This window comes from Cyprinus carpio, chromosome A25, assembly GCF_018340385.1.
Source record: "Cyprinus carpio isolate SPL01 chromosome A25, ASM1834038v1, whole genome shotgun sequence".
In the NCBI taxonomy this organism is placed as follows: Eukaryota; Metazoa; Chordata; class Actinopteri; order Cypriniformes; family Cyprinidae; genus Cyprinus; species Cyprinus carpio.
Genome location: NC_056596.1, coordinates 15,750,514 through 15,777,486, shown reverse-complemented (window position 1 = coordinate 15,777,486; position 26,973 = coordinate 15,750,514). Strand labels below are relative to the sequence as shown.

General features: G+C 38.1%; 1 pseudogene; it reads right to left on the bottom strand.

Annotated features, from left to right (window-relative positions):
- Positions 1-17,846: 17,846 nt before the first annotated feature.
- The window catches only part of LOC109062783, a 31,397-nt pseudogene continuing 22,270 nt past the window's right edge, over positions 17,847-26,973 (bottom strand).

The window sequence follows — 26,973 nt, the reverse complement described above, 5'->3', positions numbered from 1 at the left end:
CCAGAGGTCTCAGAATAAGGCTTCACTGGACCTCACTCTTCTTGTTATTGAATTCACACTGAAGGAACTAAAGAAGGTGAGAGAAAAGATTGAATAAACCGAAGAATCTAGCATAGCATCCCATATGAATTCTATGGCAGAATTCAAGCAAGGTATACAACAGTTATACATACAATACTACAGTAAATTCCACAGAGACCCATTAGACTACAAAGAAAGCATAGTCTATCCCTGTCTTAATCACAACAGCATGTTTTCAAGACCCTCACGTAAGGTATGGTTTGAAGAAGAGGCTCTGAACACTTCTGTATCTAGTGGTGATAGTGAAGTGGATTTTTTTATTATTATTATTATTTTTTTTTGTCAGATCATACAATCGAGAATGGCATAAAAATACCCACTTCGCAGAAGACCACTCATTGTGGGAGACGTGGTGGTAAGAGGAGACACTCAACAACCAGCTCGGAAGAGGGGAACCCGCCTAAAGACAATCAGGGCCCGTATTCACAAAAATCTTATCTTACCACTAAGAGTTCTCCTAAATAGCCATAAAAGTTTTTAGCTAAGAGTTTTTTTTTTTTTACCTATTCACAAAGCTGCTGAGACAAACTTTTACTAAGGAATAGAGAGAAGTCTTAAGCTAAGAGTTGACCTCGTTGCTATGGATGATGTCAGCATACTTACTAACTATGCACACAGTGATTGGCTGATAGTTTCTGTCAGAGAGTTATTCATAGAAATATTGTAGAGTGCAATATTGTGTTAACATATTCAAATAAAGGTTTTAAAATAAAAATGTTAATTGCCACATTCAAATAAAGATCTTAAAATGCAAGGCTAAGTGTCACTAATTAAACAAGTAGGTCAGCTAATTGTAGTCAGCTAATTGTCAGCCTCTTGTATGTATGCTTCTCATAAACAATTAGTCAATATGCATTAGGGCTGCCCTGGACTAAAGATTTTTCTGGTCAACTAGAAGTCGTTCATTTTAAGCTTAAGTCGACTATTAGTCACACTTTTATTAATAAACCATATAAATCATAATAATGAGCCTTTAATTGCCTAATAGCCTAATAAGCGCTCAAACACATGCAAAAAAGGCTTGCCACAGCACACCGGCAGACATAATAATTATGAATTTGTTAGGGAAAAACAGTGAGAACAATGCATTAGCATTTTAATTTATTGTAACAACGTAATTTATTGTTACACTAGTCCTTTCTGTTTTTGGTTTAAGAGATGAAGTCTGCAACACTGACTCATCTCCGCAGTACCTGTATGGATGTTTCATATGGATTACATAATGTGAGAATATTTGTTTTCTGTTTGAACTGGTTCATTTTAAAGTTTCACTATCTATAGATATATTTTTCATGTAATGTAATAAGGCATGCATACAGAGTTTTGAAGCGACGCGCTCAAGTTCACAGAGTCCAAGACTGCAGAAAGCACATCCTGATTGCTTTAGTTATTTTACAAAAGCGCAACATTTCGTTGCTATTCTTAGTGCACATGAATAAACGTAGAGTCTTTACAAATACAAAAGATGCATTACTCTTATCTGTATGACCAAAAAATGACAAAGTATTTTAAGAGCAAATGATCGCAGCGTCGTCTCCATCTGTCCTGCAGTAACGTTCAGCTTCCACACTCTGCACACACATGCGCACTTTTTTCTAGGCTAACATTAGATTGAGCTGCCATGTAAAGTTGCTACTACATACATATCTCAGATGATAAGCTATATTTGAGGTCGATGAATGTTAGGTGAGCATGGATGTCCTGCCCAATGTACTATATTACCACATAGACCAGACGTTAACGATTTGTCCGTCACAGACTGTGTGATTTCGCCACTTCATGTGGATTTTTTATTTTTTTCTGCGACAAAGCGACTAATAAAATTTTGTTAATATGCATATAAACAGCCTTTTAATTAGCAGAATAATCATGGCTGATAGTAAGACATGCAAACAAGAAAAAAATTATAAGGACAGCTATATATTAAGGATATAATCAAACATTTGGTGTTGTGACAACCTCCAAACCAAACCAATTAGAAAAAATGTTTCTAAAATGTTTGTATTCCGAGGTAGATTGCCGGCAACAACCATTTTAGGATATTTCAGATTTGGTCTTAGTGTCTTAGGAGTCCTCTTCACTACTCCTAACGCTTCACAGATTTAGGAGCTAATTTTAGCACTAAAACACTTTGTGAAATACTCTTAAAGTAAAAGTTTAGGAGTCCTAAATTTAGGACTGACATGCCCACTATTTATAAGGTGTTCTCCTAAATCGGCAAGTTAGGAGCTACTTTTAGCCTTAAGATGTTTTGTGAATATGGGCCCTGATCTTCAATCTTACTGGTCAAGTATTACATCCGCAAGAAATAAGTCTTCTGAATAAAGGTCTAAGCTTTTTTCTAACTAAAGCTATAGATTCTTTTGTCACTAAAATTTAATTAAGTTTTTTCGGACACTAAGATTGAAATGTTTGTACAAAAACGACAAAGTTGATAAACTACTGTATATGCATATAATATGCATATAGAAGATACAATGGCCATGCGAAATTCAAGCCTAAAAGCACTTTCTGTCCACCTGTGTCAAATCCATCTACTGAGACATATTTTAGGCTAGTGGAAAGGGATGTGACCAATTTACTCGAGCAGTCATTTCAGAACAAAAAGTCAATTTTGACACATTCTGGAAAAGAAGCTCTTGATGAATTGTGTAGAAATAAAGACATTGTCATCAAACTTGCAGACAAAGGAGGTGGTTTGGTGATTATGCCTCGAGCGCTTTACAACCATGAGGTTCTTCGTCAACTAGAGAATACTAGTTACTATCAAGCTCTGCCATCCAATCCAACGACTCAGTTTCAAAGTGAGATCAAGAAATTTATTCAGGAAGCACGGTCATCAATTAATTTCTGATAAAGAGATGTGATATTTGTTGAATTGCTCTCCGACTAGACCTGTTTTTTACATCTTACCGGTACTTAAAAGCTTGGTCAATCCACCGGGACGACCTATAGTAGCAGGAAACAATAGTCTTACTGAACCTCTTTCAAATTTTGTTGATTTAGTTCTTAGACCTTTGGTCACTTCCCTTCCAAGTTATCCTAGAGACACAGCTGATTTTCTGTAATGTTTAGCAACTGTTCATCAGGATGTTTTGGACGTGGACGTTACCTCACTGTATACTAACATTCCACATCATGAAGGTTTATTGGCTTTAGAACATTTTCTTGATTTGCGCGATGATGATAAATGTCTTCCAACCAAATTTATCATTAAAATGGCTGAAATGGTACTCACTAAAAACTATTTCCTATTTGAAAATCAGTATTATTTACAGGTTGAGGGCATCGCCATGGGGGCCACTATGGTTCCAGATTATGCTAATTTATACTTGGTTTTTTTTGGAGGACAGTTATGTTTTCAACAATAATCCTTTCCTTAAAAACACAATTTTGTTAAGAGATACAGTGATGATTGCTTTATTTACAAAGGTTCTGAAAGTGACTTTGAAGCATTTGTTTTGTACATGAACAAATTCACATCATGTGTGGATTACTGATGTCAATTTCTTGGACACCTCTATATCAATTGTGGATAATCAAATAGTCTCATCTCTTTATAGAAAAGACCCTGCTAAGAATAGTCGTCTTCATGCTAAGAATGCTCACCCAGTGCCTTTAAAACGTGGTTTACCCTATAGCCAGTTTTTGAGACTCCATCGCATTTGTTCTAAGAAAGATGATTTTGAGGCTAAAGCCCAGAACTTGTATATGGACTTTAAGCCACAGGGTTATCCTAATAAGTAGCTTGACACTGCACTTGAGAAGGTTTCTAGCTTACAAAAACAGGAGGAAAGAAATTTGACTATGAATAAAAGAAACAAGAATTTTTCATGTATTTTTAAATCCACATATGGTCCACTGAGTAGTGACATTAAAACTATTATCAAGAGTCATTGGCACATTATCCAAAGTGATCCCCAGTTACTGAATGTATTTAGTGACCAACCACACTTTGTCTATTCCAGGAGCTCTAATTTGAGTGATAAGCTTGTTTATGCTGACACCTACATCTCTTCTCCGACTACTCTTGTCAATGCCCAGGGTAATTTTCACAACTGTACTTCCTGTACTAAGTATGTTAAATGTAAATCATTTTCACATCCTCGTACACTAAAAATCTTTAAGATTAGACAGTTGATCACTTGTAAGAGTACATATTTTATTTACATTATCATCTGTCCATGTTCACAACTATATGTTGGCAAAACTACACATACTGTACATTACGTACAAAAATGATTGAACACACAAGTGCCATTAGGAGACAGGATGATACATCTTCAATTTCTCGTCACTTTAAGTCTGCTAACCACACTTTGTCTGACATAAAATTCCTGGGCATCGAGAGGATCCTACCTCATATAAGAGGGAGAGATAGAGATAAGAAGTTGTTACAAAGAGAGGCTTTCTGGATCTTTGAACTTAACTCTTTATTTCCTGAGGGTATGAATGAAGAACTAGAACTCTCTTGTTTTTTGTAAAATTGTTATTGTTGTTACTGTTTTATCTTCTCTCTCCCCTGCTGTTTGTTGTATTTATAACTTTTGGTCATTCTTTGGAGTTGTATACCTGTAATATTCTGCTGTGTATGTGAATGATCAAACCTTCTTGGAATTCTGCTTGGGATTTAATTGAGGTTCACCTGAGATAACTAAATGCAGCTAATTCTTTAATTGCTGACCTACTTAAAAAGGGTGAATAATGGTTAAGCAAGCAATGAAGATAGCAATGTGCTGAAACCTTTGCTCATGTTCGTCTCTTTTAATTCACATGCACTTTGCACTATGCAATTTATAAAATAAAAAAAAACATGTTTTTGTAGACTTTTTTTCAGTCTTGAGTAGATCAGTGTGTGGTTAGCCACCCTCTTGCTCTTCTTTAAATGAAATGGTAAAAGACTGCATTTTCTGTACAGAACATATATGTACAGTATGCATATATATGTATGTATATATACATACACACACACACACACACACACACACACACACATATATATATATTATATATATATATATATATATATATATATCTATATATGCATCTGACTCTGAACATGTGCAACAACATAATTATTGTGAGTTGATTTTTCTTGGGTTCTACATTCGAACAGATATATTCTCAGATTAGACACTGTTATCTTCTTTAAATAGCTTTAACATGCCAGTAAAATTTGGATGCATACACAGAAACACTCAAATGTGATGTAGACATGTTTGCAATGCTGAGTCACTGCTCTCCCACCCAATGGCTGCTTATGGACACTCATATGTAGCCATGCAGCCACAGTCTGATGCTTGAAATAGATCAAGGAAAGGGCAAATAACTAAAAGGTACATTAATCAAGTCAGGGTTATAATAAAAAAAAATGCAGCATTCTATAAAGAGGAGTTATTTATGAGTACTTCAAAATGAGCACAGAAGAAAAATGCGGTAAAGGAAATGAAAATAGACCCCTTTTGCCTTCCAAACGACAAAAAAAAAAAAAAGAAAAGTATCCAGTAAATTTACTAGCTTTAGTGCGCTATAACTCATTCTTCGGTACAAGCAGTTCAAACATACATGAAGACTGCAATATTTCGGAGAGAATTATTACAACTAGATTTAGTTGCATAATACTGAGAGTACATAGCAAATGTATAATTTATGTAATGTAAAAAACCAGAGCAAAGGGTCTTGGGAAAACTCTGGAACGGGCCTCTCACTGCAGATGGCTCTGAAAAACGCCAACAGAGACATAATTGCTCACATTTGTAGTTTTCCTGGCCATTGATATCCAGCTAATAGTAGAAAATAATATTTATTTGATGTTTAGACAGCACATATACACACTTCAAGGACATTTCTTGATTCCAAACATCACGTCACGCTTATGACGTCTGTAATCTGCGCACTGGTAAACAGACAGATGCATGTGTAAGAAAAAAAAGGAATAAAAGTCAACAATAAGCTAGTCATCTGGGGGATGCATTTCATAGCAGTTTAAAAGGGAAAACGTCTCAAGCGGTTTGATGTGGGGAAGCCCTGTTGGTTAATTGAGAGGATGAAAAAAAAAAAAAACTCTCCAAAAGTGTAGCTGGAAAATCCATGACATCATTCCAAATGAGAGACATTAAGCGGGGGAGAGCGAAATGAGAAGGAGCAAAAACAGCAAAGGGTCAAAAATTGGGCCTGATTATCAATGGTTTCCAGTCAGTGAGGCACGCCGCAGGTTCCTTAAATGAAGGGAAACAGTGGGTCTCGTTTTCACCCTCTCGCTTTCCCCTACCCGCTGTGTTTCAGGGGCGAGCAGGTTTGTGTCTGAGGTTCATTGTGGTGGCAGCGTGAGTGCTGTGAGATCTCGTCTCTCTCTGAGAAGTCTGTGCATGTTTGTGTGTGTCTGACAGGAGCAGAGGTCACGCTAAGGTTCCGATGAAGTCAGAATGTAATTATGTCTCAATGAACCAAAGGAGAAAATAATACAAAACAGCTGGATGTTTTTGACTTTGACTCAAAACATATAGATAGGGGTATGAATAGCATGCTCTCTCTTTCTCTCTCTCTCTCTCTCTCTCTCTCGGTCTTAGCCGCTAATGAAAAACAGATTGTTATGATTGGAGAAGTTCCATTTCTTTTTTTTCTTTTTTTTGGTTTATGGTGTTGTCTCCTTTATTTAATAAAGTAAAAATGCACTCAAGTTTTGTGTCATTGCATTCCGAAATGTGAACCGCAATTCTCAGTACTGCCACAAGGGGCGCTATGGCAGGCCTGAGAATGAACTCTCTTCTACTTTTTTGTTTTAGAACAATTATTTTAAAAGTGGAGCTACAGTTTGAAGAAAATCTTGTCTGTTTTTTCGCCCCCTTTTTCCTTGTAATCGCATTGACCTATTATTATCTACATCAGGGGTTGTTGAAATAACTAAGAGTTTAATGCCAGAACATGGTGACCCAGGAACTGGACGATCCTATACTGTTACTATTATAATAGACAGTTAACTCAAGACTGCTCTGGAAAATGTGGTACAATGTCTGTCCCTACAGTGAGTTCATTGTGCTCTTGAGTTAAACAAATTACACAAAATGCCTCACAAAAATCTCATATATGCTTTTGTACTTTAACACACTCTTCAAATGTCATAATGGGTACATTCAAAATTGATTGCTGGCCTGCTCCACCTGAGTTTCAACAAGCTAGTTTTGTTTGTGTTGAAACAGAAGTCAATTATGCTTCCACTGCATAATTATGGAAAAACCTCAGCCAAACAGGGCATGGAAATCTTTGGAAAACCTTTAATTCAAGCCTGTGTAGAAGACACATTATACACAATGCTCAAATCAAGGTTTTTGGAAAGGTACTTCAAACATTCTAAAGCATTGTAATGTCAGAAAAATAATTTTGTGGTCATCTTGGTATTTTTATAAGGATTTTTGTCTGAAGTTAGCAGATTGCCTGAGTGCCGGCACTACTTTAATGTGGCGTGAATTTGGAAAATCATGAAAATCAGAGGTCAAGAGAGATGGATAAAGTTTTTGATTTATTGTTGTTCTTTAATTTATACATTCACCAATCACTCAAATAGTCAATATAATAATTCAATAATAATATTTATCATAATAATGTTTTCAATTTAACAAGTTAGTTGTAAAAGATAAAACATTTAACTTGGCATATTTTCTCTGCAAATATTGATATATATGATTCATTGCAATTTGAGTATTTAATTGGCATTTAATTTTATAATACATTTTATTTTTTTAAACAATCAAGAGTCCTATTAAATTGAAAAAAGTCAAAGTCATCACAATTGACTCTTTACGACTTCGTCCATTACAGGTCTCATCACCTCCAAACGCTGTGAACCGTTTCCAGCTCCCCTAGAGTTAAGATGAGGATAAAGAGCCCCTCAGGCGATCTCACAGAATGGACAGCTCCTAAATCCCACCAGCTGCTGCCTTGCTGTAAACTTCCGACCAATGTATTTGTAAAGACGGATCCATGTAAGGTCATCAGTGTAGTTGCTCTGTTTTGTGTCCCAATGGCAACTATCCAAACATGGAGCTCAATCCTTGACAAACTTTCCACAATGAGACAATATGTATCAGCATGTATAAACTGAATCCAGAGTGTTTTATTAATATCACCTACCATACATACTATTGGGTTTACAGAGAAATCAAGCTTTGAATTATCATAACAGAACCAAATTCACAGACATTGAACTGTAACCTTCCATTTTTTTTAAAGGAAATTCCTGTCTATCTAATTCAGTCCCAATGTTCTTTAAATTAAATGTGCCTCCTCTCTCAAGACATTTTTTAGGTTGATTTCCCTGAAAAAGTATAAAAACGGTTGCCAGGCACAGCAACAGTGGCTTAACCAATGGCTAAAATTTGGCAGTGTGGCTGTCTGGTTTTCCGATCAATGGCAGAGGGTGAGCATGTTTGGGAAACAGTTACTTTTTTTTTTTTTTTTTTTAATTTCTATGTGCCACTCAATTATGTAGTCACACACACACACACACACACACACACACATATATATTTTTTACTATATATATATATATATATATATATATATATATATATCACAGTAGGAATGGTTTCATACAGCCTTTTGGGTTTGATCTATTTTTACTTCGTGACTTCAGTGCCTGCCAGTGACTCTAGAAAGCAAAAACAACGTGTCGGATATCCTCATTGTGAGACCTTAAATTTTGGCAGACTGTCTCTGAACTTCAGAGCTTTTGGGATTTCTTAACAATATGTCAAACATCAGCAGGATGAAGAACTTGAGAGATGACATTTCTCTGTTTTCTCATAAAACTGCAAAGCCAGGGTGAGTTGCATCTGTGAGGTCAACAATCTGTTTAGTTTCTGCCAAAAACGAAGATGTCTGACTGAAGCTGTTGCTCTGTGAGCGTGGGTTTGTTTAAAGAAAGACAGCCTTGAGGGTTTTTTTTTCTTTTTTTTTCTTTCTTCTTCTAGGAATTCCAGAGGAGATTTCTAGGAATTCTGTATGTGGTAAATGTGCCGTCCGTTGGAGGGAGTTTGAACACTTCATGTCATTAAAATGTAAAAATACATATATTTCTGTAGTTCTTGCGACATATATACAGTATATCACACTAACACTTAAAAAAAGGGAATGCTATCTAGAACAGACAGTTTAGTGTTAATTACTATTTTTATTTTTGATCAACATCAAGCATACTAATAAAATCAATAGGCCTATGAAAAAATGGGATTTAAAAGTAAATTTTTGAAAGATTTGTAAGATCCATCTGTTAGAAAATGCAGTTTTATGAATTTCAACCCTTTAAAAAGTTCAATTGCTCTCTGCTGAGCTCCTTTACATCAGTTTTTCCTCAGCGTGATACAAAAAAGGCATGTTGCCAGTAAACAGCACACATGAATCATTTACTTCTATTTGTAATGCATGATCTGGAAGCTACCGCAGGAGATGCTGGTAGAAATTTGTACGGGTGATTTTTATATTCACAGTAAAGTTATGCTCCACGTGGAGAAAAGCAAACACATTTGGCAGTTCACAATTATATGACTTCACATTTAATGGTGTGCAAAACATTGCAGCACAGGAAGTACTATTTTACATTGTTTTTGCCCCTGTTAAATGTTTATGTTCTTGTAAAAGTAGGGGGAGAGGGGTTTAAAAGCACTCTCCAATCTGCTTACAAGGGAAAGCTGAATCATCTGACTCCAACCTGAGTCCACATATGACACGTAGATTCAGCATGAGTGTAAAATGTGACACGTGAACAGAAAAGATGACCACAAGCCTACAAACTGACAGTCAGAAACCTAGTAAAATGCCTTGCTGACATCTAAAGGTGCATCACATTTACTGTTGATAGGCACAGATTTTTACATCAAGTTCAGGCTGGTAAAGCGAATTTAGTGCACTATCCAATAGAAAGCTGCTTGGTTTGAAAACACCTTCTTTGTGAACTATGCTTCAAACATAACTGCAGTATTGGCAATCAATGTTTTTGCCTCCCCAGTTTCACCAAAATCTTTCTAATGTCACTCATACATGAGTCACTCTTACAAATTTCTACCTGTATCTCCAGCTATAGCTTCCAGATCATCCATTTACAATTTACAATACAATCCAGCAATTTCAAAACTTGTAAATCTGTTTGAGGGACGAAAGATTTCTCCATGCTAATGACAATGGACAATGGTGTTGGTGTTTCAAAGCTAATGGTGCTTATATAAGCATAAAAACACATAGCAGATACAAATAGAGTAGTCCTTTTAAATCTATTTAACAATTTTTAATTAGAATGAACTATTTTAATCAATATTGAAAAATTGCTTGTTGAAATGCATTATGGGACTGCTTTATCACTCACTAAATTTTAGTGCAGTGTACAGACTAAGGATTTGCCAGAAGTTGAGAAATGGTCAGGAAATACATAGAACCTCAGATAGATAGATGAAATGGAAAAAAGTGATATCAGTGTAAGTGAAATAGTATGTGTATGATAAAGTCAGCATAAATCATGAATGCTGCTGTAATGTAGATCATTTCCAGCCTCCAAGTATCCTCAGCTGGGGTGAAGGTAAATTGTTTCAGAGGCTAGACATGAAAACAACTTTCAGTCAAAACAGATGGATTTGATGTCTGAATTAGGACATCATGAGGTCGAAAAAGAAAAACATTTTAATTACAAATTGATTGGCTGCTAGGATGCTGTTGTGTGGTCTTTTTGTAAACACCAAAAATTTGCTAGATGGAGCTGTTCCCTTTGTCTGCCCTCCAAAAAAACAGAATTACACAGGGCCAGGCTAATGTTTGTATAGAACACCAAACTTAGGACCCCCTCCAGGGGCAGAACATGTTTGGTCACATGCCTTGTTCTGGCCTCAGATTAGCGTAGCTAACATTGTTTTTCCTTTTCTTGTTACTATGCCCAAAAGTCAAGGATTCACTTACAATAACATTAAATAATAGAAGGCTGTTTTTGATCTCACTGGCTTTACCAAAATCAAAAAAAAAGTTTCATTGTCTGACAATAACACCGTGAATTTACAGAATGGGAAGAAGGCCAGTTGAAATTTGATCTGCATAAGAACTTTCAAAGATTACAATCTTCTTTCTAAATGCGTATAATATAATAAGAGTGCATTCTGATTATCTCCTGCGTACTTTTTATATCATTGGATTGTGGTGTAGAGCTCAGCATCTTAACTTTTCAACCCCTAGAAAGCTGCAAAATAAACATCCTCTCTGTTCACAACCTAGTGAAGACCTGCTGCTGGTGTTTTTACATATCGGGACATTAGTGCATTGCAATAAATCTGAAAAATAGGATATTGGTTGTTTGGAGAGTATTTACTCTTAAAAATGAAATACAGTCATCATATTGCAACTAAACAAACATGATGACACCATAAATATATAGATAATTGCATGTACTTAACTGTATTACCTAGAGGGACATTTACTTATTTGCTTATAAGCTTTTCAAGTTGCTCAAGAGACTTAATGGATTCCAAATTTTCAATTTGATTAATTGAATCGCATATATTTCTTCTAAAATCCCAAGGAGAAATAACAAATACACAAAGGTTTCACAATTTTGTCCAAATGTCAATGGGGTCCAATGTTGTTTTGGATGCCAATGGACTTTCATAGAATGGGCAAACACATTTGCAAACTTATTTTGTGTTCTTCAACAGAGAAAGTCATACAAGTTTGGAACAGCATGAGGGTGAGTAAATTATATGGCATTTTGGGGTAAACTAATCAAATCTGAGCACATTTTTTTGAGACTTTGTTGTGATCTCTTCTGAAACATCTAATGCGGAGACAAGATTTAGCTGGTGTTTTTTTCCTCAGAAAAACTTATTGTATAAGAATCATATGCTTCATGTAAATTCTCAATTCACTCTCAATTTAATTGCATTGACCTCTAAAAGAAACAATTCAAATGAACAAAATCTCATTTGGTATTTTTCTTTTCTATCGGTTTCTTATACATTTGTGAAGGAAAATCTCCTTTAAGATTTGTTTTTACATCAATTTCTTCAATGCATTATTTCATGTTTCTGAGTTTGTCTGTAGGCCTAGCAGACCATCTGCCTGAAGGTGTTGAGCTAGAAAGATGAGTCCTCAGAGTGTCGTCCAAGCTTGACATCTCACTTCGCGTGTGGCAAAGACAATAAATGTGATGGTTTTCATGGAAAGCGAGATGATTCTACAAACGAGAAGCCTATTCACTGCAACAACAACAGAACTGACGCTAACTCCTGGGCACCATTCATCTACACCAGGGACTGCACGGCTTCTCACACTACAAAGTGCCAGCTGAACTAACATAACCTTGATTCAATTCTCCTGCAACCATTTCCCATCCAGTATCCAGTGTGCGCAATTAGTACTAAGGCGTTTCGCCCTGGCCAAGAATTGTGACCCCCCCCCCCCCTTTATTTTTTTAACCATACCAAACCCCCCAGCCGCCAAAAAACAGTCCAATTATGAGGAACAATTCATCAAGTTGCAAGCACAAGTCTTGGAATGGCGACAGCTACAGAAAAACTAAAAATGTGCTTCTAACAGTAAGGGAAAATCTGTCTTTACAATCCCTAGGCTTCTCACTGCCAACTTTGTGCTGGCTGTTGGGTGAGCGGAAATGAAAGCGTGCTAGATTCTACCCCCCGGAGAATAACTCTAACCCTGCAAAGCGCAAATCAAACATACAATCGACGTCACAGGAAACCATTTTGAAGCCTAAAACCTCCCAATGGAAGATCCATTTGAGTGCCGCGGGTATGTGCGAGTTGCTACGCCTCCCTCTTTCAAGGCTTCAGCTGCAAAATAACCCAAACCATACCACACCGCCAGTGCTCTGAGGACAGGACGCCTTTCTCTTCTCTTGCTCCCTCTCTGTCGCAGTCGTTCTTTCTCGCCATCCCATTTCTCATTCTTGTACTCACTATTCCAACACACGCAAAACTCCTCTTCCTCTCCCACTCTCTTTTGTCTGCTGCTTATCAACAAACACACGATTGTTTTAAACAAAAAGGCAATTGTGGATCAAGTTTATGCAGACTAGAGATTGAAGAATGGCAGCTCTTGATTAAAAGTTCCAATCTGAATCAAGAGGTCTTTTTTTTCGAGAACCCACTGCTCACAAACCAGGGGTTCTGGAGTCAGTAATGATCTATATTGCATTGTGTTTAATTATCTAGGATCTGTGTGAGGCCTGGTGCCAAACTCTTGAGCTTTCGCCTTAGAGGACCACATGACCCCCACGCCTCCCCTTTCAGCCTGCTTGACATTTGAAAGATGGGTTGAAAGGTCAGACCCCAAGCAATCAAAGAGTTTGTTTTGGCACTCCTTTTCTTTCACCTATCCCACTGGCTGGGGAAATGCCTTGACATCACCTCGCATGCCTCCCTGAGAAACAAAAATGTCCTTAAAGATCATGGTGGGTTGAGGCCACACATTTGGATCGGTCCAGGGTAGGCACCAATCTTCACAGCTGAGCTAAAAGAAGTGGATGCAAATGAGAAACAGGACACATCACAAGGTTTCCCTGTGAGCTAAAGGTTGGCTGAGGTTTCCAAAAAAGTAAAATTCAAACACCGTCCCTACAAAAACACGTGGAATTCTCTTGAGTGGGTTTGCATTCCAATCACCTACTGGCCCCATTTGAATGATATCAGAGGATGTGTGTGTGTGTGTGTGTGTGTGTGTGTGTTCTTTCAGTGATTAACAATGTAGCGCTGCCTAAACTATTTCCAGCTATCCATTTGAGTAAGACCCGGGGGTGGCACATATCCATTAAATAAAAAACCACAGCATTCTCAGACGTTTAAGAATCTCTAAATGAAATCCTTTAACATTTTTTGTATTTGCTGCCTGATATCAGTTAATCAGACTCTAATATTTCAAGTGATGCAATTCAATTAACCTTGCAGGTTTCCCAACTTGCTAAACTCAGACAGTTGTCTTGCTGTTCAGGTGGAATGTTGAGGTTCCTGGTTTAAAACCCAGAAGAATAAAGCTCACATTTGGCATAACCTTGTATTAAGAGGACCTACAGAACCACAGCCAATCACTGCCAGAAGAACACTGTCTAAATGATTCTCATCTGTATGATTCTATTGATCATTACATTTACATTTAATCATTTAGAAGACGCTTTTATCCAAAGCGACTTACAAATGAGAACAATAGAAGCAATCAGACTGATGAGAGAACAACAACAGTATACAAGTGCCATGAAAAGTCTCAGTTAGTCTAGCACAGAGCACGTAGCTATGTTTTTTTTCTTTTCTCAAGAATAGAATAGAATAGAATAGAATAGAATAGAAAAGGTAAGTGCTATTATGAGTTGGTCAAGTGCTGGTGAAAAAGATGTGTCTTTAGATGTTTTTTGAAGATGAGTAAAGACTCAGCTGTTCGAATAGAGATTGGGAGGTCATTCCACCAGCTGGGCACAGTCCAGGAAAAGGTGATTTTGAACCTCTTTGAGATGGCGCCACAAGGCGCCGTTCACTTGCAGAACGCAAGCTTCTGGAGGGCACATAAGTTTGAACTAGTGAGTTTAGGTATATTGGTGCCACGCCAGTGGTCGTCTTGTAGGCAAGCATCAGTACCTTGAATTTAAATTGAGCGGCTACTGGTAGCCAGTGTAACTTGATGAGGAGACGAGTTATGTGAGCTTTTTTTGGCTCATTGAAGACAACTCTCGCTCCTGCATTCTGGATCAGTTGCAGAGTCTTGATAGAACATGCAGGAAGGCCCGCCAAAAGAGCATTACAGTCCAAAATCATGTATTTTAAAAGAGCAGGTTAGGTGGCCACAAACTGTTAAGACTAAAACCCTTTTCTGTCACATTCAGAACATTGAAACAGCCCCCACCTCCTGTTCGAGTTTCATTATTATTATTAGCTTGTTTAAAATGCAAATGTGTTTCTTGAACAACTGCTTTGGACAAAGACCACCCAGTGGAATAAGGCATTGTTGATTGCAGATAAGAAGTAATGGGGTGCCGGGGGAACTTATTTAACCCCCTAAGGCAAACCACTATACAGGAGACTTGCAAACACATCACTGGTAAAAAGAAAATAACGTGTAATAATGTGTGTCAAGATGAAACTGATCTGGTGCAAGAAATGTGAACGTGCCGGATCAGACATTTTTTGTTGAAAAGTGCAACAAATATACAACAGTTCTGAGATCTGACTGATTACTTGATGTTTTGGATCTGCTAGCTCTGGTTGGAAGGCTTTTTCCAAGAAATAAATCAGTGCAGGATGTTTTGAAACAACTGGCCACGTACACACTGCCACTTGATTATTATGGCATAATTACTTCTTATTCAAGACTTCTGTTTTTTACAGAAGGGACAGCCATACTGTACAACCAAAAAGCATACACAGCTGGCTGTTGTCACAAATCCTAAGGACCTTCAGTTTACAGTTGTGTTAGGTTTGTTTCCTTGTTTTATTCTTAAAAAAATAACTGCTACTGATATCTGACAATCCAGTTGTGTACACTGGATGTTCTTCATAAGAGGGAAGTTCCTTTGCTATATTTATTTGTAAACTATGGTATATTAAGAGTATGGGACAGTGGACATAATGTAAGCTCATTCCCCTACATATCTCCTTTGAATACAGCTGTGCATATGGGCACTTCAACAGAGCTTCCTGCTGGGCTAAAAGCACTGCTGTTTGTGCACTAGGCCAAGACAGAAAATGTGGGGTGACAGAGTGCATTGGCTGAGCTCAAATGAACCAGCAGCAACCTGGGGGAGTCAGGAATGTCTATGGCTCCTGTCCAACACTCCTGCTCACTATGGGCCTGCTCTGGTTGTCTTAGAGAACATCTTTCAGAGACACTAAAATGTGTAGTGAGTGCAAAGTTTTTTCACAAGATTTGCTTCGCAGCTATTTATAGGAAGAGTATTTATCATCCCATCCTTTCCTGCAGATCACTCAAGGCAGCACCATGCCCTGGAACTAAAGGAGCATCAATATAAATGCTTGAGTTTCTGAAGCTTGCCAAAATGAAATACTTGCCCATTAGCTTCATGATCGACACCCAAATGAATGTTGTCAGCAAGAAAATCTGCTGGGTTTGAAGCTGTGGAATGATTATGTTTATTTTAAAGACCCAGATGTGTCTCTCCAAGGCTTAAGCATCACTGAAAAACAGCCACATTCATGAGTCAAGAATGACAAAATATTTGATTTTTGGGGACGGAGTCCCCATTACAGTATGACACAGCAGACCACACAGGATGATTGCAAAAGCTTACATTTATTAAATGGACAATAACCATGATATATTCATATTGTTGAAAAGGTTAGTTTATCTTTCTTGATAGATCTTATAAATTCTACTTCTCTGAGAGAAACAAGCTACAGTTTATAATAGGTCATCTGAGTAGTGCGTATTTGGAGAACGCTAACAAAGATACTCCCTACCAGTAGACGCTTTGGAGGTATGCACTTACGTGAAGTGAAAAATTTGGCTTAAAAATGGCCTGTTTGCGTAATTTTAAGGAGGAAGAAAAACTGTATTATCAAACAGATGAATTCACTGAGGGATTATGCATGTCTGTGCAACATTTTGTGGATTTAACAGCTATGTAATATCATTAGTAGTGTAATTTTATAATGTGCAATTTAGGGTTAGGGTTAAAATGGGTCATGGGTATCTGGACAAGTGAATTGCCAACATCAGGAACAATCTAATATAGGCATGATTGGAATGATGAGTGTCAATCTCATGGTACAGCTAGTGATGGGAGTATGCAGAGTTTCAATTACATCATCTTCTATCTTAAGACGATGATGTCATGTCAGTTCCAAACTTGCCATAAAAAAATAGGGTCATGCCCACTTTTCTTACAAGAGCCTGAATGAGAGGCAAAGAGAGTCTGTTAAATATTCAACCCTCTTCCATTAGCTTTCCATGGAGAAACCGCTCACATGGCTCACACTGTCAATTTCATAAGACATTAAAGAACGGAGAAGGTTAGAAAGGAGATGAGATGAGAGTAGAGAACGTGTGCTTCAGATGACTCGCACATTTAGTTTTCAATAATAACGCATCTTCCATAATCCCTCAGTTCTTTATTTTTTCCCCTTACCTCCTTAATTCTGAGGTCACATTTTGTTTTCATCACCAGTAGGGGAGCATCATTTTAAAACAAAACAATAATTGCTGGTCTGAGATCAAGGATCCAAGGCTTCCCAAATCCAGAACATTATGGTCAATATCAGTGTGTTGGGTACATTAAGTTAACAAATCAGGAAATCTGTGCCAGCTGTGTGTGTGTAAAGCTCAGTTAAATGCATTGTGTTTCAAGGTTTTATAAGGTTTGGGCAAGAGAAGGGAAGTTGATTGGGTTCTTGCAGGGAGGGATGCTGGGATGAAGGAGGCCAACCTTGGCAACCACAGTAAGACTTCCCGAATATAACGTAGGCTCTCCTCATTCATTCAAGCAATGAAGATACTGGACAAAAATCCAGGGTTCTTTCTTTGTTGTCCAGCTGGCCCCTTAAAAAGCATTTTTTTGTCTTAAATAAAATTGCTTAATTGCAATGCAGGGGGTTCTTGAGTACAAGCACAAAACAATGAACAAATGTTATCAATACTGACATTCTCCCTGGCTAACACCAGGTTGGCTGGGTGAGGTAAGCCTCTGTGGTATGACAGCTGGCAAGAGGTTATCCAACACATCTGTGGAGAACAGCTAACTCTAGAGCCAACAAAGTTGAAGAAAACACAAAAACAAGTCATGTTGTACTGTTTTATTGGAATTGAAGTATGCAGTTTTTTTTTTTTTTTTTTTTTTTTTTTTAAAAAAGCTTTCAGGAACAACGTAAAGAGTATGATTTCGCGTGAAAACTGGAGAGTCACTTGATTAGATTGACAATTTACTGCAAGTATTTCATGAATTATATTGAAGATCCGCAAGGGGAAAAACATTTTGGAGGAACTTTAAAGAAAAGAAAACATGTATGCTCAAGGACTTTGCAAGGAAGACTTTTGTTTAAGCAAGTTTCTGAGACTTGTGGGAGGTGAACACAACCTGAAAACTTTCGTGACATGGCAGAAGCTTAGGAGTGATCATATGCTGTGTAGACATTAGTGCTCTCTGGAAGACCACAAGATTCTATTGGAGTAATGGATTTCCAAGCCTTCTCCCAGCCAGTCTGTCTTTCCATCGAGTCAGATCAGATCACTGCAAACGGCCCTCTATGGACACTGGTCAGATCACTGTAAATGACTCTTCCTGCACAAATACATAATCTACAATGCACCACATTCTTCATTCAGCTGTTGCCTCTCTGAAGTCATTCTTCATTCAACACTTGTCTGTCTAGAGGCCAAACCATTCAGTAACTCCTCCTCTTCTGGGATCTGGTTTCTGCCTCTGACACTCGTCCTCCATGAACTTCTCCTGCATCTCCTCAACAGAGCTTCTTATCCTTCTCAGGAAAGATATCTGGGAACTGGAAGGTTTGCTGCTGAGCCTGTAAGAAACGCAGGAATTGTTCAATGTTTAAACAATGATTGTCTGTCTGTCTGTCATGAATACTGTCACCCTTTGGTCATTCCAAACCTGTGACTTAGTTTAAGGGGAACAGCAGTTTTTAAGAATGCCTCATGCTTCCTATTAAAAGTAGTAAATATCAACACTTGTAAAATCTTTAACGCTTAATGTTACTGACAGGAATTGTTAATCCATTTCAATTCACTGGACAGCACACAGTGCCCTTTTCTGGAGCTCATGCTCTCCAACACTGACTCTAAAAAACTTGGTCCTTCTAAAACGATGTAATTTTTTTTTTTTTGAGAGAGAGAGAGACAGGAAGGGGGGCGGGGGGGGCGTCAGGCCTTGTGCATGACGACAGAGAGACAATGTGCTAATGTTCCTAGTCTGTCTGCATACCAGAGACCATCAATATTGTTGCAAAGATAAAACAAGGTGTGGCAACAGCAGGAGGAAAGAGGGATTGCAGTGAGTTAACAGCTAATGAAAAGCAGTGCCTTTCTGAAACAAATGCTCCTACTGGGATGATGTATTATTTTGGCCCTATTCTTTGTAACAAATACAGTAACTTTTAAGTGAGCAAAATTACCAAAAGAATAGTGGAATAAAAAAGGAGGGAAAAAAGTAAAACACTTAAAATCAACAGCTCGGCAGTGGCACTCCAACGCGAAACCTCACACTATAAACACAGAGTCCAGCCAAGTGAAAGTACAAGAACCAAACCTTTTAAAAACAGTACCTTAGTAACAGATTACTAAAATTGATGCCAAAAAATGTCTGTTCCTTCACCTGTAGTAAACTCTCCTTGAAAAAAAAAACCCTACGACTAAAGACCACCAGGGGGATTCGTTCGCATGACAATCCAAGAGTGAAGTAGAAAAGTTTGGACATTTTAGCCCTGACAGAGAGGGGGCTGAATAACAAAAACAAGTCACCACATGAGTGTCCACCAAAACATTAATGTACCTTAAACAAGTGCCTTTTTGTTATGGAGCCAGATCAGCCTCAAAAATAATAAATTTACAAAACAAAATTCATAAATGCACAGCACAATTTATATTTACAAAATCCGTTTTTTAAATTCAAAACACAATTCATAAATGCACAAGTAAAAAGATCAATATTTCCCCAAATGCTCACACAAATGCACTTTCCTTAATAAATTAAAAATGTTTACACAAATTTGTATATATCAAGTTCTTGAATTAATTTCCATCACACATTTATGAATGATGTTACATGCATTTATGGATCATTGAATCGTCACACGTTGTGGACTGTTTTAAATTTGTGTGCAGTATTTTTGAGACCTTCCTGACAGGTTACAATTCATAAATATCTTTTTTTTGGAGGATGTTCCGTTCAGTCAATCGCGGTGAGCTTTTGTTTGCATTGTTCCATGATCTGGTCCTTGATGTGAAGACATTTGAATGGGTACTCTTGTATGGGTATTTCCAAAGTCATTCCACAGATTTTCAGTGGGGTTTAAGTCTGGGCTCTGACGAGGCCATGCAAGAACATTCACCTTTTCTCCTTTAATCACTGTGTGCTCAGTTTTGCTGTGTGTTTTGGGTCATTTTGGAAGGTAAACCCTCTTCCCATTGTCAACTTTTGTGCAGAGGGCAGCAGATTTTCCTCAACAATTTGGCGGTATTTTTCCCCATCCATTTTTCCTTCTATCCTGACAAGTGTTCCAGTCCCTGCTGCAGAGAAACACCCCAGAACAGGATATTACCACCTCCATGCTTTACTGGAGGAATGTGGTTATTTGGATGGTGAGCTGTATTGTATTTGCGCTAGACATATATCGTTTGGAGTTCAATTTTAGTCTCTTCTGCCTCAGAATACTCAAGGTGCGTTTTGGCAAAGCTCAGTTGTGACTGCCTGTGACCTTTCTTGAGTGGCTTTTTTCTTGCAACCCTCCCATACAAGCCACATTTGTGGAGAATTTGTGATGTTGTCACATGCACACAATGACCACTCTTTGTCATAAATTCCTGCAGCTGCTTCAGAGTTGCTGTAGGCCTCTTGGTCGCCTCTCTGAGCAGTTTCCTTACATTTACATTTATGGATTTAGTAGACGCTTTTATCCAAAGCGACTTACAGTGCATTCAGGCTAACATTTTCTACCTAACGTGTTCCCTGGGAATCGAACCCACAACCTTTTGCGCTTCTAACACAATTCTCTACCAGTGAGCCACAGGAACACTTCCTTCTGGCTCTTTCATCCAGTTTGGAGCAACGTCCTGATCTAGGGAGGGTCTGTGTTTTACCAAATACCTTCCACTTCTTAATAATAGCCTTATGAAATTTTATGTAGCCATCTCCTGACTTGTGCCAGTCCACAGTTGATTGTTTGCTTCAGTTGCACTACCAAGGACTGAAATGCTCCAGAAAAGCTCTTTTCATGCTTAGCTGATCAAAATGACCACAGCTGATAACAGTTGAAAGTCAAATGGTTTTGTGTTCCATTGCGAAGGTGATTAGCTACACCTGATTGAGTTTACAAGTCATTTTTAGGGGGGTGTCCTTTTTTCAACTCAGTGATTCTGTTTATTTATGTTTTTCTGACATGTTGGTGTTATATCTTTCACTTGGATGTTGTAAGTTGCACTGAGTAAATACAGCTGGATAAAACAAAAACTATGTCCGTCTTCATTTCAGGCTGCAAAGCAACAAAATATTAAAGGGGGTGATTCTTTACCCACTGTATCTAGCAACCAAAATATCATATAAACTTGGCGGTGGGCTTGGGCCTGTAAGCAACCACTTAGTAATGCCCAGCAATTAGCAACTATCAAGCAATATCCAAGCAATCATCCTGTCATCTTGACATTAGGAACCACTCAGGACACCTATTAGGAAATATCTAGAAGGCTGTCATAGTTTGTTAGTCAGCATTGTGCTGGAAAATTTTATACGGCAAGAACCACTCACAATGTACTGACCAAAGGTGGACAGGGAAGTGTAAGTGTTCAGAAAATCTCTTTGAATACAGCAATTCCATTTGGTGGTGCTAGTGTCACAGAAATTATAGACTATACCTTTCATCTGTTTAGTCTAATTTATATAGCAATTACTAGCCCACCATTAAAGATTCTTAGAGTTAGTTTTAACGAATAGAGTCTGCAGTCACCCCAAATCAGTAACCGCCCTAACACTAGCACTCTTGGTGACCTCTAGTGACTCACATCCCAGAATCACTTTCAAGATCAGTCAAACGGGAACAGCTGGCATGACTTGGGCCAGTCTGAAAGGTTTAGCAGTAGATGGGGTTTCCGTACATAAAGTACCACCCTCTCCTCTTTAGTCGCTGCCTTATCTCCACTGTTTGCACTATGACAATGATGGCTGAACTATTAGACAGAAGCAGAAACTCCAATTTACATGCAAACTTTATAAAATGTGTCCAATGCTCTTTATAATCCCATAGATGAGGGGAAAATATAATTAAGTTATCTTCTGAGAAAAAAATGCAAGTACCAGAAGAAAACAGAATGAACTGGTTTGGGAGTATCAATGTAAAGGTTGTAATATTTAAATACACTGGCAAAATCCTCCCATGGGAGTGGGATCAAGACCTGGGGGCATGCCGATGTCCCCTCAGAGACATTAATTTTTCTTTTCATGTTTATCTCTATTTCTCCTTGGCCAATCACTGGTGCAAGAATGGAAATATAACAATTTTGATTTATTTTGCACCAAGGAGTTAAAGCCAAACAAAATGTATGAATCTAAAACATTCTTTGTATGTGACTGCATTTTTCCGGATGTATAATTGACGAGGAAATGTTCACATAATGTTGGAAGTCTATTAACTAGTTCATTACCAGACGGGGAGCAGGAAATGCAGGGAAATGCTTGTAAACAGCTCCCTCTGCCAGTCTCACTGGGTGGGCCACACTGCTACTTCCTCTGAGTCCACAGTCTTAGCTGACAACCGATACTCACTAAGAACAGATATTTGGCTGCCCTATGATACCTCATATCTCTTGGTCTTGACACATACCATACCAAAAATTGAGCCTGAATCGAGCCAAAAGTCACAACGATGCTGGGATAGTGGGGACACGCTCCTGATAAACAGATGATTTATAGCTTTAATGGTTCTTGCAAATCAAAGTGGCAATTCAGAATTGTTTCTATGCCTAGGCAGAAATTCCAAAGCTAGTCTCAGTAGCGAAGACTCAGGTTGGGACAAACAAATGGAAAACTCCCAGACTTGACCACAAGGGAGGAGTCGGATGTTCCCAATGTGTGCATGACCTCTACTCCATCTCAATAAACTTGCAAATTTGGTGTGACCTTTAAACCACAGTGACCAACAAAATGCTATGTGGATGGGTTTGTTTACGTAAAAGTATAATTGTGTTTAAGTGGAATGCAGCCTATGTACAATCCAAAAATTTGTAAAAAACAATATAGACAATGGGACTATTTGGGACTATTGTAGTGTTTCATATTTTGGGATTATGGTAGCATTTCATATTTAATCTCAAGAAACAACAAAAATCATGGGTTTGATTCCCAGGGAACCCGTGAACTGAAAAAAAAAAAAAAAAAAAAATAATAATAATAATAATATATATATAATATTAAAAAAAATAACAAAATACCAAAATAAATAAATAAAAATAATAAAATAAAATAAAATAATGTTTACTTTAAATGCAACTGGCTTTGGATAAAACCCATCTGCCAAATTTGTAAATAACAAAAGTGCGTGAAAAAGTTAACTCATGATAGAATGACAGCAATTCATTGTCTCGGAAACCAAAGACAAGTACTACTACTGGAATGGAATGGGATGAATGAGGCAAGCACTGGTCAGTCTTTGTGTCTGAATTTGTTGCTCCCTCTGTGAAAAACAGCACAGACCAAAGGTGCTGATATAAAGCGTTTCAGAGAGAACGAAGGATTTGGCCCATCTGAGGCCTATCTGGGCTCATGCCAGTCTGTCTGTCTGCTCTGCTCTGCTTCACTCTGACGCCTTGACTGCCTCCCAGCAGAGGACCAGCATTTGTGCATAAACACTTCCTTCAGGCATGGGTATAGTGGCCCAGCTATCAAAACCTGACTGGCTACAGCAGTAGAGAACATGATTCATGCAATGCGTTCCCCATGCCAAGTCAGAACTGCCTTGCCAAACATGTGTGGGGGTCCAGAGCCTTTGTTCCCAAAACCACTCTAATGAATCCTCAACGCCAGGGAAAAGTGTGCGGAGGGAAAAATTAAACAAAACATATTATATTTCCTCAATGAGGACAGCCATAAGCCAGACGTTTTTGTAACCATTACTGTAAAACAGAAGCAGGTTTCCACTGCAACTGGGGAACTGTTTCTCATATACACTGGTGTAGACAATCGGCTGGCACACAGTCTGGCTTGTTAAATCATTACGGTCAAGCCAAGTGGTCAATCTAAAAGAAGGGGTGGCAAAGTCTCCATTCAGAGCAGTATCAGCCCTCATGTCATTTTAAGCCACTGAGTCACTCGTTCCATGTTTGCAGTGATGACATTTGTGACCAGTCGACTTGTTCAGACTTGCCCAAGTCCTGGTTATTCTTTGGTTCCCTAGGATATTGGACACGGTCAACAGCAATCAAAGATAACCTCTACTTTCGCATGTGAGAGACAGAGATAGAAGCAGGAAAACTGAGAAGGTGGTACCATAACAGGAAAAGCATTACTAGTATCGGAGTAATTTCTTTTGAAAATGATACCAAAATAAAGCTGGGTGGTGCCTGGACATTGAGAGACTGATAAAAACAGTAATGAGGTGGAAAAAGATCAGGTACAAAAGTGTTTCATGACAATGGGTGTTTGAAGTAATACTAATTGAGAGTGACTTCAGGGAAATGCAAGAAATACACAGAACACGGCTCATAAAGGACGTGGATTGGAGTTGGAGGAAGGGTTTCAATATCATCTTCTTTGCTTGCATCTGCTGGCACTCACAGAGGCTGTCTCATAGTGGACGTACACTGGGGAGCTGAGTGTGTGTGTGTGCTAGCTTCAAACAGGATGCCAGAGATCCCACTGGCCTTTCCATTATTCATGCTGAGCTTCTTTCATCCGAACACAGTCTTACAAAAATCTTTGAGGTGGATGAAATACTGTACATTTGCAATTGAAAATTGTAGTTAGATAAATAATTCTGCCTAAAAATGCCCCCCACATGCACAACCAAGTCTGAAAAATGGTGTCAACATTTTGTACCTTTTCCACCATTGAAAAAAAAAACCCATCAAACATCTTATCTTTTCTATTCTACGATGACAAATTTATCTTGCACATTTTAATCTACAATGACAAATGTATAAATCATACCTTTTTTAATGTTAAACTTACACTGTGCCTTTGTTATAACAAACCTAACAAGTAGCTTTTTATTGAAAAATTACAAACATAACTTATGCCGGTTAACCTTTTGAGTTCTACAGTACAATGAAAAATGTGCCTCATACTTTGTCTAAATTACAAACTTACAGGGTTAGTTCACCCAAAAATGAAAATTAGCCCATAAATTACTCACCCTCAAGTCATCCTAGGTGTATATGACTTTCTTCTTTCAGATTAATCCAGTCGGAGTTATATTAAAAATCATCTTTGATCTTTCAATCCGTTTAATGGCACTCAGCGGGTGTTGCAGTGCATCAGTCCAAAAGAAGTAAAATAAAAATCACTCAGCCATAAAAAAAAGTGTCACACACGACTCCGGGGGTGGGGGGGTGGGGTGTGGGGGAGTTTGGGGGTGAACAAAGGTCTCCTGTAGCGAATCTATGCGTGTTTGTAGAAAAAAAAATTCATATTCAAAACGTAATAATCACTTTAATGTAGCTTGCGCCAACAGTTATACATGGAAGCAGCTCCGGGAGGATGACGTATGAGGTTGACGTAGCGCATGCGCCAGTGAGTCTCATGAAAACCAACATTTGTTAACAGGAGCAAAGGAAGCAAAGTTTCATTATTTTAGCAAATGAAAAACCAGTCTCTTCTTGGCTTATATCGAAATCCTCCAACATTCTTCTTTACAAATCCTTGTTTTGCACTTCTTATTAGTGACCGTTGTTTTGTTTTGATCTCTCCCCTGTGCTTCACTGTTCGTCACTTCTGAGCGGCGCATGCTCAAAGCTGACCTCCATGCGTCATTCGCCTGGAGCTGCTTCCTTGTACAACAGTGAGCACAAGCTAGATTAAATTGATTATTGCATTTTAAATATGGTTATTTTTCATACAAAAACGCATCAATTCATTAAAGGAGGACTTTGTTCACCCCCTGGAGCCATGTGAGACACTTTTAATTAAGGATGGGTGCTTTTTATTTTACTTCTTTAGGACTGATGCACTGCAACACCCGCTGAGTGCCATTAAACAGCTTGACAGATCAAAGATAACTTAATATAACTCCGACTGGATTAATCTGAAAGAAGAAAGTCATACACCTAGGATGACTTGAGGGTGAGTAATTTATGGGCTAACTTTCATTTTTGGGTGAACTAACCCTTTAATTTGTACCTTATCTGTTCTACAGTACAATGATAAACTTACCTTGTACCTTTTCTACAAGACAAACTTACCTTGTAACTTTGCTATTCTACCGGACGATGATAAACTTACCTCATACCGCTTCTAAAAGACAAACTTACCCTGTAACTTTTCTGTTCTACAGTACAATGATAACATAGTAACTTTTCTAAACAACAAATTTCTCATACCTTTTCTATTCTACAGTTATAAACTTGACTCTCTCATTGCTTGTAAAATTTATATTTCAAAACATGTTCGAAGGCATGCAATGTGAATTACTAATAGACATGCCAGTTTTCTTCTTTCAGTACCTTTTTTTTTATTACTCTGAGCTGCAAAACATTACAGCAATGTTGTAGGGCCCTACATTCATTCAATACCACTGAAGCCAAATGTTGCCATCTAGTGTTGATAAGATCACAATGTGAACTTTCACAAGCCATCAACTTAAAATAACAAAAATTGCAAGGGTGTTAATTTGTGCAGGGCATTCGGTGGGGGAGATGTGTGTAACAGGAAGGAAACCATTTGAAAAGAAAAATAATAGTATGCCTTAGCAAGGTTGAGTTTCACTCGGTTTTGTTCAGTGGTAATTGAGCAGAGTGTACTCACAAGTTCAGGTGGAACATTGTGATCCGATCTGAAAGGTAGCCTGGCTACCAGCTGATCCAGACCGAAACACGGCCCCAAAAAACAACGACTCAGCAACAAGCTCTCAGAAAACAACAAACATCCATTAGTACCAACAACAGTTGCCTTGTCTTTCCAAATACTGATGCTTGCCACAAGACCCTTGTGGAAAAAGCTGGGGGGACAAAAATAAACAGTTGTTGTCG